The sequence below is a fragment of the Castor canadensis genome, chromosome X (assembly GCF_047511655.1).
Source record: "Castor canadensis chromosome X, mCasCan1.hap1v2, whole genome shotgun sequence".
Classification (NCBI taxonomy): Eukaryota; Metazoa; Chordata; class Mammalia; order Rodentia; family Castoridae; genus Castor; species Castor canadensis.
In genome coordinates this window covers 108035588-108055166 of record NC_133405.1, presented here as the reverse complement: position 1 = coordinate 108055166, position 19579 = coordinate 108035588, and the positions used below count along the sequence as shown (strand labels likewise).

Below are 19579 nucleotides of genomic sequence, written 5' to 3'. Positions count from 1 at the left end.
CCCTTCCTCTTCTCTCTCTCCCTCCTCTTTCTTTCCCCCTTCTCCCATCCTTCCATCCCTTCCCTTCTTCCTTATATTCTCTCTCTCTTTCCTTCCTTCCTTCCTTTCTTCCTCCCTCCCCCCTTCTTTCCGTCCTTTTTTTCTTTGAGAGGTCAAATGAGAGTTGATAAAGAGTAATGACAGAACTGAGCTCTTATAATTATCTTAACAAACAAAAAATTGGGGAAAGTAGGAGGGTGGAGAGTGGTTGGGAGAAGAAAGAATAAAAAATGTAGGAGGGCAAGACTTGAACTCATCATGTCTCCATCCTTAAAATAAAGTTCTCCATGGGGGTGGAGAAGTGGTGAGCAGATTAGAATACCTGATACTGTGCAAATTAAGCCCCATTGTCTATATCAATATTAAGCATACTAGAAAAGAGACTGATTCAGTCTTAATGATATATTATAAGTAGAATTGCACTGAATTGAAGATATGTCCATGAGAAAGTTATATCAAAATTAAAATCTCATTTGCATATATAATATCAGTTAGAGCAAATGTTCGTTGCATGATAATGCTCCCACTAGGAGAGGCCATTAAGTTGATTTGCATTCATTTAAATGTGCATGTGGGATGTTGATTTTGTCTGTGCAATTACTAGGGTAGTTAATACATTGTGGTGTTAAAACAGGTAAAAGACTGCACAGATGCTATAACCCACAAATGTGACAGCTGGATGGGCTGATTGCAAGAAAAACTTCTCTCATAAACAGCCACCATTTCTTTAGTGTGGGCAAAGGAACTGAAATGGACCATTCCATATAAATCCCTCCTCAACCACTGTTACTCCTGTGGTCTGGATTCAGGAATGAATGAAGAATCATTTTTACAATAAGGTAAATAAATAATCACATTCACAGTATGTTAAAAGTGATGGTAGACTGCAAATATGGGACACATTCTATCAATCCTTGTATGCACACTCCTTTACTGTGTTATTCTGCAGCATGACTTTGCTTTTTAGCACCAAAAATCAAAGTCTTATTTCTTGACTCCTTAAGTAACTTCGTTTGGCCAGCAGGATATTAGCAAATAAAATAAGCACAAGTAAAAGTTTGAAAAGTGCTCACTCAGTGGGGCTTACTCCTTTAAAGCTCTTGGAACCCTGAGACCGCCATGCAAACTAACCCAAGGAAGATAAGGAAGCTACACGGAGAAGAACAGAGGTGCCCCAGTTGACAACCCACCAAACATTAGAAGTGTGAATGGGGCCATTCTGGATCATCCAGTCAGCAGGTTATCTGCCAGCTGCCCACAAATGTATGAGCAAACCCAAAAAAGACCAGTCCAGTCAGTCTAGGTTAGAATAACTGCTCAACCAACCCACAGGATCATGAACTAAGTAAAATGGTTGTCATTTTAGTTTGCGGTATTTTGTCGTGCAGCAATAGCTAGCTGGTACTGAAGGTTAGAATTACTGCAGAGGAAAGTAGTGCAAAGAAGCAGAGAGTAGAAGTATATATGTATGGAGGGTTGTTGAAATTTTAAGTAACTTTGTCAGGGAAGGTCTTTTGAAAAGATAATATTTGAATACACATTTGAAGGAGATAACGTGGTTATTTAAGAGATGAACATGCCAAGCAAAAGCAAGTAGAAAGTTCATGAAGCATAGCATGTCTGTCTCTTTGAGGAAAATCAAGGTCAGAATGGTGTGTCACTGTAGGAGATGAAGATAGAGAGGTAACGAGGTGCCAAATATTCCAGCAGATCCCCTATGAATTTGGGAAGACTTCTCTATAGGAGATATTACTCCCATGGCTTGCCAGGTATTATATGTGACTACGCTAATTAATTAATCCAGAGAAGAAAATGGACAGAAACTGGGCCAAACAGGTTCTCACTCCTTTTGAAACTGTGAAACTTGGGACATAGAGACCAGAGGATGGAAGATGCTGGAGGTGAAGTCACCTTACTAGCTATCTTAGTCTATTCATGTTGCTATAACAAAAATGCTATGAAATAGGCAGTTTAAAAACAAAAGAAATTTATTGCTTACCATTGTGGAGGGTAGAAAGTCCAAGATTAAGGTGTCAGCAGATTTGGGCTTGGTGTCTGTCTGCTTCCTGGTTCATTGACAGCCATGTTTTTCCTGTGTCCATATGTGGCAGAGGAGGCAAAGCTCTTTGGGGCCTCTTTTAGGAGGGGCCACTCATGATCTAATCACCTTCTGAAGGAATTATGTTTCAACAAAATGAATTTTGAGTGGACACAACATTCACACCTCAACACTTGCCGAACTCAAGGGATGCAGAATTCATATCCAGCTCTAGTTACTGAGTTTCAGGAGCTGGTTTGCTTCTTGTCTTTGTCAAGGCTTGGCAGTTGAACCTGTTTTTTGAGTCTGTAGAACACTCCTGAATCATTACAATGAATTTGTTCCAACACACAATCTTTTTTTCTTAAATAAGGCAAAGTTAATTTCTGTTGCTTGCAAATAAAAGAGCCTTAACTAATATAATTATCTTATTTCGCTCTAGCTCTTTAACATATTCCTTCTCTTCTGAAATAGATTATTAGTTTCTTAGAGACAGGAATAATTCCTTCAATTTATTTTGCGCCCCTCCTTTACCCAGCTGTGCTTATAGAACAAGATAATAACAGCTAAGATTCAGACATGATCAGGCACGTTCAGGGTGGTATGGCTGTAGACAACAGCTAAGATTCATTCAGTGACTATAATGTGTCAAGCACTGTGCCATGTACAATAATTCTGTGAATAATTAGTCTGATTATCTTTGGTTTTTACAGATGAGGAAGGAGAGATCTAAGAGGTGACATTGCTAATGAATGGAGTGGGGACTCAGACATAGGCAATCTTACCCAGCAAACCATATTCTTTCAGGATCAAGTACTTAGTAGTAGGTACTTAAAATACTGGTGTATTTACTTATGGAAAAATATTCAGTATTCACACAATCACCTCTCGGAACAAACAGCTGTCCTTCACCATCCAGGCAGGGATGCTCTAGCATTCCTCCACTTGGGTAAAATATTTTGATTCTTGAAAATTGGTATCAGTGACAAATTTGGTAGTGAGATATTCAGACAATAGAGAACCACTCCTGCTCAGAAAGTGTTTCTTTCTGCCAGCTGTTTTCACCACCACAGTGGCTCCCAGAGGCCCACTGTTCTTCCTATGTCAAAAATTTGAATTGGAGTAGAACCCTTGAGACAATGTGGAATTTTAAATATGAACCCTGTAACATACCAAGAAAGGAAATAAAAGTATAATACATAGAAGCAGTTATCTCTAGTAATAAAGAAAAGCATTAATCTACCATTTTTTTTACGATGAACTTCACATATATCTTTGACATTCTTTCTAGCAGCCCTTACTATGTCCATGTTACTGATAAAGAAGCTGAGACTCAGAAATTTAAGCTCTTTGTCCTAACGTAACTCACAATCTTAAGGTTGCTACAATTGGTGAGCTGGAATGCAAAATGCCTAGCCCTTAGACCCAGACACTGTGACTACCAGTTATCACTCTACCTCTGAGCTCACAATACATCCTCTCTCCCTATTTCATTTGCCATTTAATTATGGGCTGCTCCATGACACTGGTGTGCTGCTCCGTAATTATCGTCATGTTATTTCAGTGCCACACCGCTTCATTGTAATTTTACTTCCCAGACCTTGTCTTTTATATCAAGTACTGATAAGAATGGAATATTTCCATGACAAAACAGATTTATAGTTGGCTTATGATAGTTTAACACCACGATGTTATAGCAGTATCTGCTAATGAAGAAAGGGTTGAATGGAATCATACTTACTGATTAAATGGGTTTTCAGCTTAAAAATATCAAGCAACACATCAGATAGACTCTATAAAATTTGCAAATATTAGTAGTGGAACCTTTATCATATCATATTTGTTGTTTGCTATCTTAAGTAAAACAGCTTTGTTGTCCATATGGAATAGGGTGAATGAAACTGAAGCAGGTAATGCCTTCTATAAGCTGACACTTAGGAAGTGGATCACATGCCCACGTATACACACATGCACACACACGCACACACAATGGAGGAAGCTTTACCTCTCTCATTCACTGCCATATTCTTAATGCCTAGCATAGCACCTGGTGTATAGTAGGCAGAAACGCACTCACATACTTTTTTCTTTCTTGGCAGTACTGGAGATTAACTTTAATGCCTCTTGCTTGCTAGGAAAGTGTTCTACCTCTTGAGCCACACCCCCAGCACCTTTTGTTTTAGTTATTTTTTCAAATAGGGTCTTGTGTTTTTCCCAGGTTGGCCTCAAACTGCCATCCCCATATCTTTACCTCTCAAGTAGCTGGGATTACTGGCGTGAGCCACCACGTGTGGGCTCAAATATTTCTATAGTGGCTACTACATGCCAGAGAGTGTTCTAAGTACTGGGGAGACAGCATTGACTAACATAGAAATGCAAGCTTTTGTGGAGTTTATATCCTAAAAATAGAGGACGGAAAATGAAGAAAGAATGACTATGATATCTAGTATGTCACAGGGATATGAACTATGGGGAGAAAAAGCAGGAATGGGGGATAGAGCTTGCTAGGGGTTAGATGGGAGAGTCTAGGATAGTGAATGAAGAAAGACTTCGGTGATAAATGACTGTTAATAAGAAACCAAAAGGAAGTGAGAGAGTGGGCCATGGTGATATCTAGGGAAAGCACCAGCCTTGTGTGTTAAAGAAAAGCAAAGAGACCACTAACAATACAGTGGTGTAAGCGAGGGAGACAGTGGAAGAGAACGGGTTTAGAAAGATGATGCATCTGACCATTGTCTTAAGAATGAGGTTTTTACTCTGAGGGAAACAAAGGGATGATGGAAGGTTTTGAACAGATGAATGACATGTGTGGGATTATATTTCGAAAGGATCTTTCCAGCTGCTGTGTGAGAATAGGTGATATGGGATGCAGAGCAGAAGCAAGGAGATTAGTGGGGCTGTTCCTAGTAATGTGAAGATGGTGGTGCCTAGACAACTATGGTAGCAGCGCCGGCTATGAAAAGTAATCAGGCTCTAGATGTGATTAGAAGGTAGAATGGACAGAATTTGTTAATGGATTAAAGGTGTGATAGAAAAAAACTAAAACAAGACTTAAGGATTTTTAGCCTGAGCATCAATGTAGATTGAGTTGCCATTAAACAAGATGGGGAAGACCTCAGAAGGCATACTTCTGGGGGAATATCAAGAATTGGGCTTTGGCTGTAGAGTGGCTCAACTGGTAGAGTATCTGTCTAGCAAGCATGAGACTCTGAGTTCAAACCCCAGTACTGCCACAAAAATCTTTTTAAAAAAAGAATTGGGCTTTGTATAAGGTAAGTATGAGATTCCTATTAGTCATCCAGGTGAGGACAATGAACAGACTGCTGGATAGGTGTCTGGAGTTCAGGTGAAATATTCAGATCAAAGATATAAATTTGAGAGTCATTAGGAAATAATTGGGATTTTAAAACATGAGCCAGGATTAGGTCACTGTTGCTTGATAAGTATTTGATAAGAAATAAATACAATTTCTTCTGCTATAACATGTTTTATATAATAAAGGTTACATGAAATTGCAAATAGGGGAACTATGTTAATATAATGCAGAAGTTGTATTGGAGTAAAATTAAAATTAAAGTTGTGTTGGAGTAAAACCCTACATGAAAGAAAAACTCTTTAGCTTGGCTGCTGCACAGCCAGGAGCCCTTTTAGCTTTATTTTAAGAAAATTAGAAGTGTGGTTCTGCACCCAGGGCTTCCTCCCCAAGTAGCTTACTCCCAGTCGTGCATGGTTTCTTCCCACATGCAGATCTCACTTCTTCCAGGCAGCCTCCCTGTCTTAGAGTTCCACTTCCATCTGTATCATCTGAGCTCTCTCAAGCCACAATTTCCTCTCTGTTTCTTGCATTTTTAATATCCCCTAAGGTGTCCTCAAGACACATTAAGCTATATCTGAGCTGTTCAAGTCATCACCTGCTATATTAATTTTTTAATTTTGTCATTGCTCTGCTTAGAAAGTTGCATAAGTTTTGAGTGTTCTGCCCAATTCTATTTTTTCTATGAGCTTTGTTAGTTTTAGTGTGTGATTTTTGCAAGATGAGAGATTTTTCAGGGTTGCTTATATTGTTATCAGAAACGTTTGACTATTTATAGTTGACATGTTACTTTTGTCCACATCTTTCCTGACATCTTAGCCTTTAGGATTTATACCTTTCCCATCAGAGATGAGGTACAAAAGCCCTTCCCTTCTCCCTGAAAAAAAACCAGTGATGGGTACAGAACCAAGCTAGCCAATCAGAATACCTGGGTGGCCATGGTGATTATTTCAAGGATGGGCACATGTTCCAGCAGAGCCGATCACAATTATCCTTGGAGCTATCAGAAAGGAGAACTGTGAACTCTGGTCCTGTCTTACTATCTGCTTTAAAAATGATGCCACAAGAGAAAAGAAATACAAATTAAGAATTCAAAGTAAATTATTCATCTTCCATGTATTTCTCCCATTCTTGTTTTCTGAAAAACTCAATTATTTTTTAAGAGTTAGCATAGTTATCATCTTCTGGTGAAATGTTTCATGACCTCCCCCCAAAGGGGGTGTGATCTTCCTTTTCATTCCCACAGCACTTATATACATTCCCCTTACCTTGTGTCATTTTGTTTTACTGTCTACTCTTTCCCTTCCCCCACTCCTCAATTTGTGACATTCTTAATGGTAAAGACATTGCTTTGTTCATGTCTATAAACCTGGGATTAAGCACAAGGCCTCGTACACAATAGGTACACCATAAATGGGAGATGAATGAATGAATAAAGATAAGATTTTGGTAATACAGTTTGCATGAGAGAACACATTATCTTATATACACATATGCATACAAATTCTGGAGGAATGTAGGACTTTTGATAGATAAGATTTTCCAGCCAAGCTTAAAACATAAAAAGGGGCAAAGCATTTTGTTAGATTTCCATTACCATAACAAATACCTGAAATAGACTGGGAGTGTGGCTCAAGTGGTAGAGCACCTGCCTAGCAAACAAATACCTGAAATAAATTAACTTATAAAGAGGAAAGGTTTATTTTGGCTCACAGTATTTATTGGAGATTTCAGTCCATGACTGATTGGCCCCATTGCTTTTGGCCTGTAGTAAGGTGGCCATGGTGAAGCATATGACCACTCTCTATCACTTCACAGCCAGAAAGTGATCAGAGAGGAAGGAAGGTGCTAAAGTCCCCTTCCAGGCATGCCCCCAGTGATCTGAAGTCTTCCATTAGGCCCTAATTCCTAAAGATTCCACTAACTCACAATAGCACCAGGGACTGGAGACCAAACCTTCAACACATAGGCCTTTGGGGGACACCCAAGAGCCAAACTATAGCACAAATGATTGAGATTAAAGTTGAAAATAGGGCAGCAGGAGAGAATGCAGAATAGGGGAAACTTTGAAAGAGGTGAGCAAAGTTGGAAAAGAAACATTACCTTATAGAATTAGAGAATAGTGGTAGAAAAACTGATGAATGGTATTATTTAGTAAAGTATGTATAAGATACAGAAGAAAAGGAAAGGAAGAGACTGGAAAAGATGGGAAGTATAGAGGTGGGAGCAGGAGGGAAAGGTATGAAGGACGTGGATGATAGACCTTTGAGTTCTCAATAAAGTTTTATTTTCCACTCTGTGTCAGGCCCTGGGCTGGGCAATTGGGAAGTAGAAATGAATAATGCATAATCCCCATGAGTCCCATTATGGGAGAGATCTAGGCTTATAATGGTGATGAGAAAGCAGTGTGACGATGCGAAGGGGTTTGTGTTGGGGTGGTAGGGGAGATAGCCTGAATAGGCAAAACTGAATAGGCAAAACCTTCCGAGCTTTAGCAGAGTTGTGGGAAGAGTGGAAGCTGAAATACTGTCCTCAAGTTGGGAAAATGCTCCACCTTCCCCCATCCTTGTTTCTTTCTCTCTGAACTATAATCTCTCACCTTTGCCAAGGCTAAAGGAACTCATATTTTATATGGACATGCATTTTGTCTCAGTTGATATGATGCAAGCAGGCAGAATCATGGTTCCTGGTCCTCTTCCCCCATCAGAACAAGATCACTTCTCCCAAAAAACACCAGGTCCCAAGGTAAAATTCCGGAGCCCTGTTTGCTGGAAGTATTACCTATTCTCTAAGTCCTGGCACCCGAGAGCACCGTAACTGTCCCAAAGAAGTATCACCTCCAAACCAGGCTTGGGTAGGGCCTTGGCTGCTTTTTCCACTCCAAGTAGGATTAGGAAGGTGTCCCTTTGGTACACCAAGGTCTCATTATTCCTCCATGGTACTTTTTCTGAACGGCGGAGGATCTAAGAGAGGAAGAGATCGAAGCGTCCTCTCCACCAGGAGGTGGGAGTAACTGAAAGCTGGCTGTTGTGGCAGTACACACACCCCTGGTACAAACACCAAATGTGGAAGGGGCTGAACATCGCCATCTCCAGCGGCAAATAGAAAGCCTGTGAAATGGGCAAGAGGGCGGGGAGGGGAGCGGGTTCCTGAAAGGTAGGGCTCAGAAGAGGGACGATCTTTGGAGAGGACACACCTGGGATCTAGAGCCGTCGCGCGTCTTTGGGCTGGGTGGGTTCTGGCGCCACCACAAGGGGGAGACCGCAGATCGTAGGGGTGGGGCGGGGGTCTGTGCAGGTTCCGGCTGTGCGTCCTGGAGCTGGCTTCCCACAGCCTGAGGGAGGGCCTCGGCAATGCCGTGTGCAGATGGCGTGAGGAAGGTGTGTGGCGCTCAGATGGACAGCCCGGGAGCCGGGGAGAGGGAGACCCGCGACAGAGGCTCGGGTCCTGTGCCTGCGGGCTGTTGTGTGGAGGGGGGGGCTGTGCCTGGCGCGACACCAGCGCCGCTGCCTAGGGGCGTGGGGCAGTGAGTGCTGTGGGTAGGGGCGACAGGAGCCCGCCTCCCAGCGCTGGGTCGCTGTACCTGCTGGGGGCGGGAGGCAGAGGGGCGCACTGCGCGGAGGGGCGGGCGTGGAGAGCGTGAGTCACTCCTCTCCCCTGGGTGCCGGGGACTTGCCTCCTTCCCGGGGTCTGCATTCCAGCTCCGGTCCTGCGACTCTGCCGGCAGCCTGGCCCCTCTTGAGGCTGGACCAGCCGCCTTTCCGTCTAGGTGAGGACCAGGGAAGTTTTTCGCCTTTTCATGCCTCCTGTTGGGGGCGCGGGGGGGGGGCTTCCAGTCTGTGTCTCTGTCTGACTTTGCTTTGCTTTCCTCCCTCCGCTTCTCTCCATTGGAGACAGAAAGTTAGATTTTAAAAACGCAACAGAGAATATCAAATCCGTGCTTAGACCCCAGACAAACCAAACTCTGGGGCCGTATTCTTAATTTCCCAGCTACCTTCAGATGTCCAGATGGGGTGATTAGGGGGCTAGGAATGTTTGATTTGTTTCGTGTTCCCCCCCCCACTTTCTTCCCGGGTGATTGTTAGAGGTGGGGACAGGAGAGAGCTTCAAGGACTGAGCTGGGATCCTCTGCCCCTGCTGGTTCTTTATTCTCGGTGAGGTGGCAGATGTTTCAGTGGAACCTGAGTTGGGATCTTGGAACAACCCTTTCCAGTCCAGGACATGCCACAGCTCAAAGGTAACCGTAGTTGTTACCTATCTCGTCACCACTGACAGAACCAGAATGTTCCGCAGGCACAGTCCCAGCTAAATGCCAAGGTAACGTTGAAACAATTCAGTGAAGGGTTCGATTGAATATTTTATTTTTAATGTATTTTATTCCAGGAAAATTTTAGGAGGCTCTCGATGGTCTTTTTTTTTTTCTTCTGTTTCCAAGGGATGCTTCAAAACCCATTATTTCCCTTGCAAAAAAAAATCAATGAAAACCTTTTTTGTTTCTTATAAGGATTTAACAATGCAAAGCTACATGTTTTTGCTCTATTAGTGCGCGCGCGCGCGCGCGCGCGCGCGCGCGTGTGTGTGTGTGTGTGTGTGTGTGTGTGTGTGTAAGGGGGGAGGTTGCTAATACGAACTGCTTTTAGAAAAATCAATTTGAGGAGGGGGTGTTCCTCCTTTCTCTATCGTTAAGTGGCAAGTGTTTCTGTGACCATTAAATAGGTACTAATTGCTATCATTTTTGCTTGAAAGTAACAGAAAGAACCTACCGGAACGCGTGGATTTGGGGCTCATGTTGACAACTGATTGCTTTATCTTTAGTATTACTTTGTTTGATGTGATGTTAACAGGTGATCTTAATTCACAACGCGAAATTATTTTGTTCTAGAAAACATCCCTACTGATATGGGAGGACCCCCCCCCACCACCACACACACGACTGTGTCTTTTATCCTGCTTCCTGGGAGAGAGAAAGATGGGCAAGGAAATCTTTTCTGGTAGTTGATTAGCCCCAATCATAAATTGTTCTTTCCTGAGTTGTCATTTGGTTTATAGTCTATGATCATAGAAGAGAACCGCCCTTGAAAAAAAAAAAAAGAATGAAACTTTGGGTGTTTAGTCAAGTCACAAGAAGACTATTTTAGAGGTAACTGGAACCTTTAATGATTCTCTTCTAATGCCCTCCTCAGGGAGCCCTCCAAATGAATTATGTTTTTCCTCTCTGATCGCATAACCCCTCTTCTCTGCATACCTCTCTCACAGCTCTTACTACCTTGTGACTCTTGGTTTACACACCGGTTTTGCTCAGGGTAGTAAAATTTCTTTGAAGGCAGGGGTAGGGTCTTACTTGTATTTGTGTCACTGGAGTCTGATGAAGGAAGGTGTGTTGAAAACATGAGTGAATGAATAAATGAATTTGGCAGTCCACATTGGATTCACCATGCCTTGAATACCACCTGGGAAAGCTTTTTCTTCACTCGTAGAATATAATCTTTTTAATTCAATAGTATTAAAAATGTGGATCATCAGACTACACTGTGTTCTAAAGTAAGTGAAAGGTTCCCAGATATGAAACACACACACACACACACACACACACACACACATGTCTACATATATAAATTCTCTCTCTCTCATATATATATATATATATATATATACATATATATATATATATATATTATATATATATATATAAACAGAAAGGCAAACTATAAAGTGACTTAGAAAATACAGAAGTCTGATACCAGGTGATTGTTATACCCCAACAATGTCAGGGTCCCTATGGTTTCAGAATGGCTCTAACAGCTCCAGACATTACATCCTTACCTATGCACAAAGACAGGAAACAGTAAAAACGGCAAAGTATTTTCTCTTGTGCAACTTTCTGTTTTCAGAGAAGAAATATCTTTTTTGAAAGTTCCCTAGCAGATTCCCCTTTTATCTCATTGATCAGATCTGGGGACAAACCTGGTTTTTGCAAGTAAAATATTAAATGTTGATCAAGGTAGCAAAAGCCCACTGAGAACAGATTTTCCTCCAAAGTGTATAATATTTTAAGGATGCCAAATAATCTTATGTGTTATGGTATGGATATAGTTTGAGTGTATCCCCCAGGGCTTCATGTGTTGAAATTTTTTTTCTTTTATTATTCATATGTGCATACAAGGCTTGGGTCATTTCTCCCCCCTGCCCCCACCCCCTCCCTTACCACCCACTCCGCCCCCTCCCTCTCCCCCCCACATGTGTTGAAATTTAATCCCCATAATGAGGTGCTAAAAGAGTGGATACTTAATCTGATTATGATATTTAGAGGTGGGCCTTTGGGAGGAAATTAGGTTCAGATAGGGTTATCAGGATGGAGCCTGAATCCTGGTGTTTTTTTTTTTTAAAAAGTAAGAGACCAGAGGATACACATGTGCAAGCATCCTCTGTCTTTTACTATGATGCTGTGTATCACCTCAGGCCAGCAAGAAGGCCACCACCAGATGTGGGCACTTGAACCTCCAGAACTGTGAAATAAATGAACTTCTTTTGTTTATAAAATTACCCAGCCTCAGGTATTAAATTATAGTAATGCAAAACAGACTAATATGGTGTGTTAACTTTTAGAAACCACAACTATCATATATATGCACATTATATATATATAGATATATATATGTCACACATATCTGTCTATCTATCTATCTATCTATCTATATAATATATATCACATATAATCTCATATGGTTTCCACTAAGTATAAGTCAGACACTCCAGTTCCTGGAACAGAATAAGCATTCAGTAAATAGTTGTCCTCTGAGTGGACTCTTGAGTTTGGGAGCTTCAGAACTTCACAGAATCATGGAAGAAGTAGGAAGAGTTTATCAAGAAGAGCCTGCTTTTCATAGTTTGGAACCTATGCTCTAGCATGCTGATTTACAGAGTCTAAGAATCTTTCATTTGAATCCTAGGAGCTTTGAGAGTAACTTAACAGGACAGACAAGAAAAACCTAGGGAGACATAGTGGGTACTGACAACTTAGGTCAAGAGATTTTCTTTGGGAATGGGGTCTCTATGCCTGTGCTGTGGAAAATGCACTACCAAGGAAAAGATGTTCAAGATAATGCCTATCACAAAAACAAAAGAAAACAAAACGCCAAATAACTTAAAAAGTTGTTGTATGAGGAGAGTGTATTTAATTGCCAGGTTTGATTCTTGACTCCCATGAGGAGTCCTCAGATTTACAGAAAGATCCAGCTTTGGGGACATAATGGCAAGAGATCAGATAAGCAACTATCAAGAGATTGAAATGAACAGTTTCAGGGCTCTATGTCTTAGGTTTTCACAATCAAAAGACTAGTGTAGAATATCATTGATTTTCAAACTTGGTTGCATCTTAAAAATTGCCTGAAGAGGGTTGTTTTTGTTTGTGTGTTTGTTTGTTCCAGGCTGACCTGGAACTCACTAGTAACCTAGGCTGGCCTCAAAGCTCAGATCCTTCTACCTCAGCAAGGAGGTATTACAGGCTTGCACCGCCATGCCTTGCCTAGAGAGTGTTTTAAAATCCAGATTTATGGGCCAATCCTCAAAACACTTAAACTGGAACCTCTGGGTCTGAGACCTAGGTGTCAGTATTTTTTAAAATCCCTAAATGAGGAAGATGCTAGTGGCTCACGTCTACAATCCTAGCTACTCAGGAAACAAAGATTGGGAGGTTCGTGGTTCAAGGTCAGCCTGGGGCAACAAAAGTGAAACCCTATTTCGAAAATATCCAACACAAAAAAAGGGCTGGTAGAGTAGCTTAAGTGGTAGAACACCTGCCTAGCAAGCATGAGACCCTGAGTTCAAACTCTAGTACCTCCAAAAAAAAAAAGACAAAAAACAACAAAAAATATACCTAAATGATTCCAAGACTCTCCAGAGTTTGGAAACTGTAGTAATTTGCTAGGGCTGCCTTGCAAAGTACTACAAGAAGGGATGATTTAAGGAACAGAAATTCATTTTCCCACAGTTTTGTAAGTTAAAATTCAAGATCAAAGTGTCAGCAGGGCTGATTTCTTCTGAGGCTGCTTCTTGTATATGGCTGCATGATTTTGCCTGTGTGCGTGTGCTCACTTCCTCTTCTTATAATGACATCTGACACAGAGAATGAGGGCCTACTTTCATGACCTCATTTAATTAAGCCACCTCTGTAAATGTCCTGTCTCCAAAAACAGTCACATTCTGAGATCCTAGGGGTTAGAACTTTAACATATAAACTTAGGGGTGGGCACAAGTGAACCCATGAGAGAAACCATTGGACAAATGTGGCCCTTCTCAAGCTTTACTGTGCATACAAGTCATCTGGAAACCTTGTTAAATTTCAGATTCTCATTCAGTAAGTCTAGGTGGGGCCTTCAATTGTACTTTTCTGTATTTTTTTTTTTGGCAGCACTGGGATTTAAACTCAGGCCACACACTTGCTAGGCAGATGCTCTACTACTTGAGCCACTCCACCAGCCAATGCTGGGGTGGTGTCACAGATTATATTTTAAGCAGCATGGGCTGTCTAGATCAGTGGTTCTCAAACTTCAGCAGTCATCACAATCACCATGGAGAAATTGTTAGAAGCAGATTGTTGGGGTCTGGTCAAACCTATAGAATTTCTGATTCTATGGGTTTGGGGCACAGGCCAAGAATTTACATTTCTAACAAGTTCCCAGATGATGTTGGTATGGCTAGTTTATGGGATGATACTTTGCAGGTCATAGATATGGGACATTTTGAGACTTTATGGTGTTGGACAAGTCAAGGTCATTACCTATATCATTGCATGTGAAATTTTTCTGTGATACATGCTCTCCTAGTTGCTGGTAGTATTGCATTTTCTTTTGTCAAACTTGAATACTTTTTCTGCTTGTAGGACAGAGGATGAGGAAGTGGGAGCGATGCTATATTGGGATTTCTTTTAATCTCTTACACAAATAGAGGTAGATGAATACAGAGGCTACATGTCAGCCCATTTGTCTCTATTCGTGTTCATTCTCCAATCACAGAGCTAATTTGCAGCTTGCTATTCTAACCAGCTCAAAGATGATTTTATGAGTCTGGTTGCATGCTTCCCATAGTTAAGGGATTAATGATTCTAGAGATCATATATCACAAAGGGCATTGAACATTTCTTAAAGCATTAAAATTATTTCTAGTCTAGTCACATAAATTCTACATGAGACCCATGATGAACTACATCAAACAGTGTCCCCTCCCCAAAATAACTGAAGGTGGAGAAAACATGTAGCTTGCTCTTTGAGCGTTAAATTAGTAAAATGCACATCTGTGGATGTTATTGGCCAGTTATGAGATATATACAGCAATTATATATATCTACAGTACATTTCTGTATATACATTTATTTTTCCATATGCTCTATTTAAAGCATTTTATGTTTTTTTTGTGGTATTGGGTGTTGTTTTTAATTGTTACTAATGTTTCGTGTTATACATACTGAATTTGTAATTCAGTAAATATTTGAAACAAAGATATAATAAGGGTTCTTGATGCCCTGTTTATTCTGATCAAATAATGGGTCTTGCTAAAGTATTTCCCTTATAACTTTTCCAAAGTGATGCCAGAAGTATAGGGCCTCTACTTAGAATAGACTTACTGATGCCATAAGTGTGTCAAGTTTACTCCCAAGGTTTTCCCACATTTTTCCTCATTCTTGGTGGGTTTTGCCAGCAATTGGTAGTGCACCTCCCAACACTATCCAGGGAAGGAGGTTGCCTATTACGTTTCTAGCCTGAGCATCTGACTCACAAGATAAGACAAGCTCAGTTGTGAAGATCGATACAACAAGCTGTCAGAGCCCAATGCTATTAAACATTTGAGTTGTAGAATGAATTCTGTTTCTTCAGATTTCATGCTCAGCAATCAACCTTGTGATGCCACATGTTCATTGCCTTCAGGGAGAGGATAACCTGGTCAGGGTGTCTGGTTTGCCTGACAGTTATATTTTTCATTGTAAATTACTAAGCCACCACTCTGGCTTTAAACACTTATGAGTGTTATGGGTGTGAGTCAGCACCCAGCACTCACAAGCCTGATAAATTCAGGGACACTGATAAGATCAGTTATCTGAGAGTTGTCTCAATGCCAGGCCTGGATGATGATGACTCACCAAAGTGAATTAAAACCGGCTACCATTTATTAAGAATTTTCTGCATACCAAGCACCATGCAATTTTATTTAGATTATTCCATTTAGTCCTCATATTATCTTTGGGAATTAGTTTTGTTATTTTCATTTTACAAATAAGAAGACTGATAGGTGATAAAAAAAACTTGCCCCAATTCAAATGACTAGTGTGGTAGAGACTTTTAGTTGTAATTCAGTATCAACTCCTAACTTCCTAGTTTTGTTCATGGCAATGATGCATCCAAAGAATAGATGTTATGCGGCATCTCGCTCCCAGGTGTGAACCTATGACTGAGTTTTACCAGTGAGAGATAGTTGTGTTGGGTGGTATTTCTAGGAAGTCTTATTAAAGGGAGTTGACTTGATTGGGAGAAGGGCCTTTTAATCCCCGCTGCTTCCTCTGTTGCTATCTTGGAACACAGGCAAGATAGCTGGAGCCATCTTGGGTCATGCAGTGGACCTGCTGGATATAAGTTAGCCTGGAAGATGTTGGATGAGAAAGATAGAAGAAGAAAATTGGGCCTGTGATAGTGCAGTGGGACAACTTTGCAGGCTCTACTCCAGAGATCTTTGTCTACCTCCAGAACTAATTGGCAGTCTGTTACCAGAGAAGAAAGGTAGGGATGGCTATCAGGTAGGCAGTGCCAAAGGCCCAATATTTCAAATGCAATAGGATATAGGTTTGAATTTTATCTTTTCTGTTTATTAGCTATGTCTATTGGACGCCATGTGTACCTCACTGCACATCTGTACAGCCCACTTTTTAGTCAAGCCGTGGTTCAGTAACCAGCCTCATGTATGTGTAACTCTATGGTGCCTAGCCTTAGCCTCACAGTGAATACTTCACTTTCCACACCAGGACTTCTGTGATGTTCCAATGGGGAGGCCCATTGGAATGCCCTAGCACCCACTCATGTATTATTAAATGTGAGGGACTTAAAGGGCCAAGACTCACCCCTTGTCTAATGTGGATGGGAGGTAGAGATACATTTTCCCCCCTTTCCATCCTTGGCCATGTTGTTCTCACCTGTATTTTAGTAGCGTTTGTTTCCAAGAGGTTTCAGAGAATCAGAGCAAGATTAAGCCCTAATTTTCTACATTTGTGGTCAACTCACAAATATCATCCTCTATTTTTCTCTCTTTTCCTCTTCCTTTTGCCCACTTCCCTACTTCTATTCCTTGGAATCAGTTCCCAAAATGAAGTAGTTGCATGCAAACCTTTGATTCAGGCTCTGTATTTCAGGACAACTAGGTTAAGATATTGTATAACCTTGAATTAAGCTGTATTGATAAAATGTTGGCACTTGATGACACTTCTGTGTCCTTTATATGTTGAAGCAGCATATTATCTTTGGTGTACAAAGATGGTAATATATAATGAAATCTGATAATACCAATCATCAGTATGGATCAGTAGGAACTCATATCTTGTTGGTGGGTTACAAATTGGTATCATTTTGGAAAAGAAAACATGGCACTGCTATGGGTTGGATTTAATTTGTGTGTGTCTCCCAAGGGTTGGTGTGCTGGAGGCTTGGTTCTCAATGTGGCAATGTTGAGAGGTGGTGGAATCTTGAAGGGGTTAAGAGGTGAGAGGTGGGGCCTAGTGGAAGGTAATTATTAGCTCATTGGGCATGCTGCCCTTGGGAAGGATGAATGTAGTTCTCACTGGACTAATGTTAGTTACCATGAGGATGGGTTCTTATAAAGTGAGGCCATGGCACACACTTGGCCCTTTCTGCATGTAGCCAGTTTCTTTTCTGTTTCTCCACCATGTTGTGATGCAGACAATGGGGATTCTCATCAAAGGCTGAACAAATTGGGCACCTTATTTTGGACCTTTAGCCTCTATGAGCTAAATAAACCTCTTTTATTTATAAAGTACCTAGTGTCAAGTATTTCATTATAGCAATAAACCCCAGACTAATACAAACACTATCTTGTAAAGTTGAATATCAACAAATCCTTTAACAAGGTATCTTTATTCCTAGGGGAATTCTAGAGAAATTCCCCTGCATGTGAATCAGTAATTCTCCTTAGGAATGTCCACAGCAACATGGGTCATAATATAAAAATCCTGGAATAACCTAATTGCCCATTAATAGGAAAATAGATAAATAAATTTGATATTATTTCAATAGAGCAAAAATGAATTTACCATTGCTATTTGCAAGAATACAGATTCATATTATAAATAAAATATCAAGTGAAAAACTAAATCACCAAAGAAAGACTAATGCTATTAGATATCATTTTTATGAAGGTCAAAAACAAACAATATTGAACAATTCCTCCTTAGGAATCATATGACATGGTAGACTGTAAAGCAAGGCAAACCCAAAATTCAAACTAGTGCTGGGAGATGATGGGATAAGGTAGGAATAAACAGGAGCTACACTGGCATTAGTAATGTTCTAGGTCTTGAATGGGGTGATGAATTCTTAAAGACTCATTTTTCATTATCCTTTATAACTTATTTAAGTGTGATATAGATTCTTGTGTATATACTAGATGTTATACAATTTAAACAGTGAAACCACCACTGACAAAGATGCTGGACTAACAAAAGATGGCCTTCAAAAGTCTCCTCTAGCCCTCACTCTCAACTAATGGCTCTTAGATTCAGTGTTCTCCATCATGCAATGTTATTTTCCCCCTTTGTGTTACCAAGTATATTGTAATAAACTAGAATAGGAGGATATAAGATTCCATTTTCCTTATCATCCTTAAGGGTCATGTCCTCTAGTATATGAGGGAAGGAATGGTTTGTTGTGTACTCTCTGCTCCTGTGCCCACTAGCCTGTGGTTCCTGAGTGTCCTGAGGCTGCCCACTGCTCTCTGCTGTGCACCTCTACCTGCTGTTTCACTGCTGGCCTCAGCGTGGCATTCCAGCACTCATAGGCTACATTTCTTTGTTTTTATTGTGTGCGTGCATGTGTGTGTGTGTGTGTGTGTGTGTGTAGGTGGTACAGTGGTACTGAGTAGGGAGGCTATTGATTTGACCTTTCTCTTTATAGTTCCTTAACAATACAAAACTGTAAGATTATGCCAGATTTCAAACTCTACACCAGGGTTTATAAACCTTAAAATATTTTTGTGCCATGGAAACTGATGAAACCTATGACTTTCTTATCAGAATAGTGGCTTAAATATATTAAAACGAAACACAGTGGATTACAAAGAAAACAAATTGTATTGAAATACAGTTATTAGAATATTTTAAAAAACAGAGTATAGTTGTATGTGCATGTATTTATATGTATGTATATTATATATGTATACTTCTTTATTAATTTATTAAATGACAGGTTCTAATAGTGGATCTAATGACCACCCAAATTTTAAAGAAGAAATAAAGGATATTTCATATCTACAATGACTATAATATGATATGAAAAATACCTGACTTCTATTAGTGACAAAGTCATAGTTGTTGCTAATACTATTGTGGTTTGTTACTTACATTTGTAATTGAAGAAGATACTAAATTTCAGTTAGAGATTAGTAAAATAAAGGATGGAATTTTTCCCTGAATGGGAAAATTATAAAGTGAATGCCAAATATTATCTAACCCATATGCTATAAGAAAGGCAGGTCACTCCATCCCTTCATGGAGGGCAGGGAAGCTGTGGGTACATCCCAGTTCCCATACTCCCCTCACAGGGCCTCTGAGGCCCCTATTGCTTCACCTCTTAGGAAGCAGATGTTCATACTTCATTAGGGAATCCTGTCTTCTTCTCAGAGGAGTTGGTGTTAATCCTTGGATTCATTGCTCCCCCTTCTCCACTCTATCATCCCACTAGAGTCATCCATTGTAGAATTACTCTCTGGTGGCTCCACAGGACAGCATAGAGTGGGCTTTGGCTCCCTGAGTGATGTCTCTTTTAAGACCTTTCCACTTTATGTGACAACATTGTAGTAAGCAGGGCCCACGTAACCCTCCTAAGTCTCTACTAAAAACATTTATTCTCAGAGACAGCACAATCTTAAAACATGAGGAAAAGGAAATATTTTCCTGATTTCTATAAATTAAAAGA

The 19579-nt window shown here is 40.5% G+C and overlaps 1 protein-coding gene across 6 annotated transcripts in view; it reads left to right on the top strand.

Moving 5' to 3' along the window:
• The first annotated feature begins 8671 nt into the window (after positions 1–8671).
• The window catches only part of Sytl5 (synaptotagmin like 5), a 232405-nt gene continuing 221497 nt past the window's right edge, over positions 8672–19579 (top strand). For 3 of the 6 annotated variants that reach the window (XM_074062222.1, XM_074062216.1, XM_074062219.1), the window contains exon 1: positions 9017–9159. The gene's annotated coding sequence lies outside the window, so the exon portion shown is untranslated. Of the gene's footprint in view, positions 8771–9016; positions 9160–9303; positions 9708–19579 lie in introns of those variants that run through there. The other 3 variants (XM_074062217.1, XM_074062220.1, XM_074062218.1) reach the window with 2 other exon arrangements.